Raw genomic sequence first — 7577 nt, forward strand, 5'->3', positions numbered from 1 at the left:
ATTTGCAAACACTTCAATCAACCCAACTTAGGAGGAATGAAACCCTCAAGTTTGTCAGCTAATTTTGGGTGATTGACAGTATGACTAGGCTACTACAATTCCCTAAAACCTGCACTATTCTTTCACTAAAAGAGTTGTTGGACAATTCAAGTAAAATGAGATTTGTGCAGTTGCCAAGTGCTTCAGGGATTTGGGCATGCAACTTATTGGAAGCAACATGCATGATTTGCAATTTTAAAGAATACATATATTAGCATTACGTATATTATCAAAATTTTTAAAAATATAGGTATGCTAGATTAATTAACATCAGTAGAAGGATTATGATAATTGACTAAACTAGTATGCTTATATTTTTTAAAAATTTGGTAAAAGACGCCAAGAGATACAAATTTCAAACTACTCAGAAGAATTAGTTGAATTCTAATAGTCACCCTAACCCTCATTGAATCTTGACTAAACTAAAACCCTAATTTACCCCTAAATTAAATAAAAAAATAAAAAATATACAAATATACAAATCTCACAAGTACACTTAAAATATTATTTAATTAATTTTATCCTTTTGATTTTATTTATTGTTTTTTTTTTGATTGGTAAGAGGCTAAAACCAAATTTTTTTATTAATCATTATTAAAGTTTACATCACTCCACTCGTGCGTGCGCCGGTAGGAAAGAGTGGAGGCGAGAAAACCTCCGGCCTTGCCCGGGACCATAGTCCGGAAAATTTCTACAGCTATTACATATATGAGCAGATTTTGAAAATTACAATAGCACCCCGGGCTAAGGGTGATCAAGTGGGAAGATATTTTCTTTCCCTTACATGCCCCTATTAACATATTACAATTATCATTGTTCTCCTTGTGCCTTGTGTTGAGTTTGAGCATTGATTACATGTTGTTTATAGCCTTTTTAGCATAGCTGTCTTCCTTTCTTTTGTTAAAGATAGCCTTGCTCCTCCTGCATGGTTAGTTTTCAAATCACTCGCCAAGATTGTTAGTAACATTTAATTTTCTATTTCAGATAATATATTTTATCTTCCATACTAGGATTATTCCTCAGCCATTTATCCGATTGGAACTACCATTCCAAGACTTAAACAGAGAAATGTAAACAAAAAATTATAAATAGAGTGTTTTGATTTCCTTCTCTGATGTTTCTAAATTCTTAACCTTATTTATCTATAATTATAAAGTAGTAGATATGGCATAAACATAAATAAAGTTTTTAGATAATTCCCTTTTTGAACAATAATCATCCAAAGTTATGAATGACCTGTTTACTTCCTTTTGCTTTTGTATCACGATGCTATCCCTGATAATGGATGATATCCAGGATAAAATAACAAAAGGGGGTAAAGGGGATTCTGTCATGCCTAAATCTGTGTCCAGCTAACTCACTCAGCCATGTAAAATTTATACTGAGAGGGTAATAAAAGTGGATGAGTTTCACGACAGAATTTATCCTAAATTCTCACCCAGAGTATTTTGCATGCAAGCCACATATTACCCGCAGTCTGTAGAATGTCAGATAAGCTTTCATTCATAGATAGCTTAGTAGCAAGTATCAAATGAGTATATTTTAACAACTGGCAGGACTACTAGACATTACAATTGATTTTCTTAGTTCATATAGGTCTACGCATATAGAAATTGAAGGCCTTCATTGCCATTTTTGTTAACAGATCCCTCCCTGATTATGTATCCACCAATGTGAATATATACCTATATATGAGTATATCCTATTGCTTATAATCATATATATGAGTATATATTCATATTTATGAATATCAAAACATAGTACAAATATATCGGCCAATTCTCAACATATGTAGAAATATATGAACAAGAACAATCAATTGTAACTGAAATGACAAGTCCAAGCTGCTCTTACGAAGTTTATATAAGTAAAACCACAAAATTAACAGTTAATGCATACTATTTAATTTCATTTAAACCAGCTATGTTTATCCTTAAGATATGGCGAGATTATTATCTCTTTCGAAGTTTGTATTTGATCAAAAGCTAACATTGTTCTTCTTAATATAGTAATAAGCTAGAGTACCAACCTATGCCGAATACATGGTGACAAGGAAGGAACAAAATTGTCACATCATCTAACCAGTAACCAAAGCCTCCTTATTCTGAGCTTGAAGAAGGGGTCACCACTTCTCCCTCATCCAGTTCCAAGCCTTCTTCCTTTAGGAAGTCCTCAAACCAAGTGGTCTTTGGTGGGTTTCTCACATGAAATAAGTGCAACAGGAAGTTAACATTCCAATTTACTGCAACATTCCTCTCCTTGGTAAAAGCTACCTCATCCATAGTGATACTGGGGTATCTAGGCACCGGCCTGTTGTTTCTTATGAAAACATCATAGTCTCTTGGCCTTGGAATGGTCCAGTCATTGTCAATATTGACAAGAACCCTCTCCAAATCGCCCAAGATCGAGGCTATGAAGACCTCCTTGCAGAGAGCGCATGTGTCATCTCTTTCCTTGGTGGAGATCACCGAAATAGCCAAGAACATGGCCGCCACATCAAAGTTTACCCTAGTTCGGTCAGTATTTGTGAGATAGTTTGGGCCGAGGATATTTTCTACAACATCTAGTACTAAGGTATGAGGAAAACGAATAATGCGTTTGAGGCGATCCTTAGTGATAGCCCCATGAAAGGCCATTTGCCCCTTTTGAGCTGCTTAGTTTTATTGGGGTATCCATTTCTGGTTTTACTTTAGTCTAGGAGGTATCGATAACACAAAGCTATACAGGCCTAAATTGGTTTGAAAGCTTCTCAATTTTATCATGAAGGCTTGGCTTAATGGTCGTGCTGGGTAATTATGTTAATGACTGAAATGCCACATCCTCTCTTAAATCTTGTGTGCTTTTCATCCTCATCGGACATTCCTATTTGATTTAGTATAATTGTCAAATCTTCAAATGAAGATCCACCTTTGGAGATATCATTTTGAGTTACCATACTTATATTTTGGCTAATGATCTTTTGAGTTACTGACTAAGACAGCTAGCTAATGCCCTTTTCATCGGAACTCTAACCTGCCATAATGGCCCGGATCTCTCTGAGATTAGATTTGTAATGATGACTGGGCACTTTGATTAAGAGTTCTGATTTTTCATACGGTTGTATATATTTGGATTTGAGTATACCCATCATAAGGAGCCAATGATTATCATGTTCTTAAGAAGAATAAATATTTTATCATATAATAAATGATGTATGAATAATAAACAGTGTATATAAATATATGATATAACTTTTATATATATATATATATATATATATATATATATATATATATATATATATATATATATATATATATATATATATATATATATATATATATATATATATATATATTGTATATATATATCTGAATATATATTTATATATATGTATCCAATATTTAATGTTTATTAAATTTAACATGTAGATTGTTCTGCATATTTTATAACAGAGTTTAATGCCAATGGACAAACTCATCTAGTCAATATATATATGCCAATGTATATACAAATTATTATGTATATGTATATGTATTTATATGAATGACTATAAATGATCTAAATAGAAAGTGTAAAAGGTTGTGTTAGATATTTAATTCTTATCCCCTGCCCCTAATTTTGGGCTTAGGCTATCTCTATGTATATAATGGGATAAAGTGTTTGGTTAATTTGTGGATAAATCTGTGTAAATGCTGTTATTTTTATAGGTTTTGTGTCATTGTAAAATATTGTTTAAGGATAGATGCCAGGTGCCACATGGATCACTGTTGTACCATCAGCCCCCATGTTAGCTAGGTAGTCAGCCCTTTTGTTTCCCTCTCTATAGATGTGGTTATAGATGACCCTGTCAAATGTTTTGATGTCCGTCAGTATCTTAGTTAGGGAAGCATTTAGCTTCCAATCAGGCATTGCCCCTTTTCTAAGGGCATTAATGATTATTGCTTAGTCCCATTCAATGTTAATCCTCTTTACATTTAGGACTTTGCATAGGTTTATACCTGCAGCTAATGCTTTCAACTCTGCTTCATTGTTTGTGCATTTGCCCATGGGAATGGCCATGTGGGCCATTTCTTCCCCTTTTGAATTGTGAAGGCAACAACCAAGTCCAGCATCTCCCGGGTTGCCCCTAGATGCCCCATCAAAGTTAAGCTTGATCCATCCAGCATTGGGGGGTAGCCACTTGCATTCTGCACGTGTTATGTTGTTGGATGGTGGACCTTTTCCTATGAAGGGTGGAATCTTTAGACCGTTCCACCTTAGTCTCATTTTTTCATCCCAATAGGACATATTAACATCCCTCTGATTGTTAGAGGTCTGGTTGTTTACCATTTCTACTATGGTTGCTTCGATTTTATTGGTTAGTTGGGCCCAGTGCATTTTGCTATCTTTGAAAACCCTCCTATTTCTCTCCTTCCAGATTTCCTAGATCATAATGGAGGGGGCTATGATCCATAAATTTTCATACATACACCCTATGTGCCAAATGGGCCACGCATGGAATAGGTCAAAGAGAGTGCTAGGAATAGGGGTATACCAGTTCAACTGTTTTATCAACCATCCCCAGCAATTGTGTGCATAATCCCAGGTTAACAGTATATGTTTAGTGTTTTCTTCCTCCATTTCACATAATGGGCATCTGTTGGGGCCCTCAAATCCTAGTTTTCTGAAGGTTTCATTGGTGAGGAGACGGTTTTGAATTGCCAACCATGAAAATAGGCCAGCCTTTGGTAGGCACCTTTTATCCTAACAAAATGTTAGGGGCAGGTTGGTGCTTGGGTTATTTTTCTTGATTAACAGGTGTTTATATCCCTCCTTAGTTTCATACTTCCCCTTCTTGGATCCTGCCCACATCAGTTTATCTTTTTCAGAATTTAATGCAAGGTTTCTTGAGCCTAGGATTCGTGCTAAGAGGGATCTCTCCTAGTCTGGTAGGTCTAAATTATTCAGTGATTTCCATCTCCATTGTTTGAGGCCATCAATGTAGTATTCTTCCACATGGTCTTTTACTTTATCTCCCCATTGCTCTTCAAGGATTGGTATAATTTTGTTGAAGTTATGAAGTCTGTTGATGGCAGTTTGAGCCCCCCAGGAGTCTCTCCAGAATAGGGCATCCTCCCCATTTCCTAAAATCCATGTTAGCTTGTCCGTTATGATATCTCTACAATCAATCATAAAGTTCCAAAATCTGGATCCTTTATGTGGATGGGCTGTCCTAAAGATGCTTGTGGGATCCGGGTTATGAAGGTATTTGTTATAAAGGATCCGCACCCATTTGAAGTTAGGGTTATTATACATTCTCCATACAAGCTTTGCTCCCAGAGGCTTGCTTTGAATTTTTAGATCTTTGATACCTAAACCCCCAAGGTCTTTAGGCATGCATATCTTATCCCATGCTATCAATGGTAGTCTGAATTTATCTTCAGAGCCTTGCCAGAAGAATGTCCTAATATATTTTGTAATTTCCTTTCTTTTGGTTGAGGGTAGATCCATGCATGAGAGTTGGTAAATTGGCATCGCTGAGAAAACCAACTTAATCATGGTGGCCTTTCCAGCAGAGGATAACCATTTACCTTTCTAAGAGGAGATCCTTTTTGTAATTTTGGAGACCACCTGATCCCATAATTTGGATGATCTAATCCCTTTGTTTAAGGGAAGTCCTAGGTATTTACATGGTAATTCTCCTATATTGTATTTAAGAATGTTTAAGATTTTCCTTTGGAGTTCTTTATTTGTTTGAGAAAGATAATGTTGGATTTCGAAGTGTTGATTTCCTATCCAGAAATCATAGTATAGTTGTCTAAGATTTTTTTAAGTGTTTTTGCTTCTATTGTATTGCTCTATCCAGACAACATGGTGTCATCAACAAATTGTTAATGGGTAATTGGTTCCATGTCTAAAGTAATTTTAATACCCTTCAGCTGTTGTGTTTCTCTTTCCATATTGATCACCCTTCTCAATGATTCTACCATGATGATAAAAAGAAAGGGGGAAAGGGGATCCCCATGTCTGAGTCCTCTTGAGATTTCAAAAAAACCTTATGAGGCCCCATTGACTAAGATTGATACTCTAGGTGTTGCAATGCATTCGTAGACCAGATTGATCCATTGCTTATTGAACCTGAATGATTCAAGACATTTGCATAGAAAGTGCCAGTCTACTTTATCATAAGCCTTTTTAATATCTAATTTTATCATGATGCTCAGCTCCTTATTATTTTGTACTGAATGGATTGCTTCTTGAGCAATGATTATGCCATCATAAATAGATTTGCTTGGCACAAAACCAATATGTTCCTCACTAATGATTATGGGGAGAGGTTTGTGAAGTCTATTTGCAATTGTTTTTGTGAGTAATTTATAAAGGGTATTGCATAATCCTATTGGTCGGAAATCCTCAAAACAATCCACTATTTCCTTTTTTAGAATCAAAGCTATGAATGTGTTATTTAGTTCTCTTAGAATCTTTCCTGAATTTCTCACCCCCTCTAGTGCTTCTGTAATTTCTTGCCCCATGAAGATCCAACATTTTTGAAAAAAGTGTGCTGGGAAACCATCAGGGCCAGGAGCCTTATTCGGTCCCATTTGGAATAAAGTTGTTTCTACTTCTTCCATACATCAAGTTGTGTTCCTAATCTGTAATGTTCCCACCTTTTTAGCATCTCATTGGAGTTCTTAGCCTTTACATTCTCCGAAGGCTAAGTGGAGAAATAAGGAGAAATTGATTAAATTAATTTCTTATTAAGTCATTAAATAAAATAAAATTAAAAAAGGTAACTTTATATTTAATTAATTTAATTAAAAGTGACTTAAGTGACTTATTTAAATATTTTTATAAAGTTATAAAGTAACTTTATAATAATAAAGTCACTTTAATATTATAATGTGTGAATATGTCTTTAATCCCACATTGGCCAAGAAAGTGTTCGAGCTCTCATAAGAAAGAATAAGAAGGGACTTAAGAGCTCATTTTATATCATCCATCCAGAGAATTGATATTTGTTTGTTATGAACTTGGGAGAAGAAGCCAAGGGTTTCTGATTCAATCAACCATTGGAGAGCGACAATTCTTCAGTGTTGCAACCATTTGAGGTGGTGAAATATCCACTAAATTTGGCATTTCAGGAGAGCTTCATTCTGGAGTTCTATTTGGGCTTTAAAAAGAAGGGAAGACATCTAGGGTATGCAGATTTTCGAATATATATTAATTGCAGACCTACAGTTTCATTTGGCAGCCATTAAAAATCAGAATTGAAGCAATCATTTCAAAATACAATTGCTGCTATAGTACCCGCGCTACAGTAAACGCCGTACGGACTGCTACAGTGCCGCGTGAACAGTACCGCGTGAATAGTGCCGTCGTACGGATTGCTACAGTACCGCGTGAACAGTAATTTTTTCAAAAAAATTAAAATTTGCAGTTGGCAGATTTTTTTCAACTACTGGGACAACAAAAATCAGGTTTTTATCTTACATTGTAATGAATTTGTTTTCCAGGCATATTGGCCATAAAACAGAACAAACATTCCCTTGATAGTTTCGTAAATTAATTCCAGCAGT

Source organism: Cryptomeria japonica, chromosome 5 (assembly GCF_030272615.1).
Source record: "Cryptomeria japonica chromosome 5, Sugi_1.0, whole genome shotgun sequence".
NCBI classification, from domain to species: domain Eukaryota; kingdom Viridiplantae; phylum Streptophyta; class Pinopsida; order Cupressales; family Cupressaceae; genus Cryptomeria; species Cryptomeria japonica.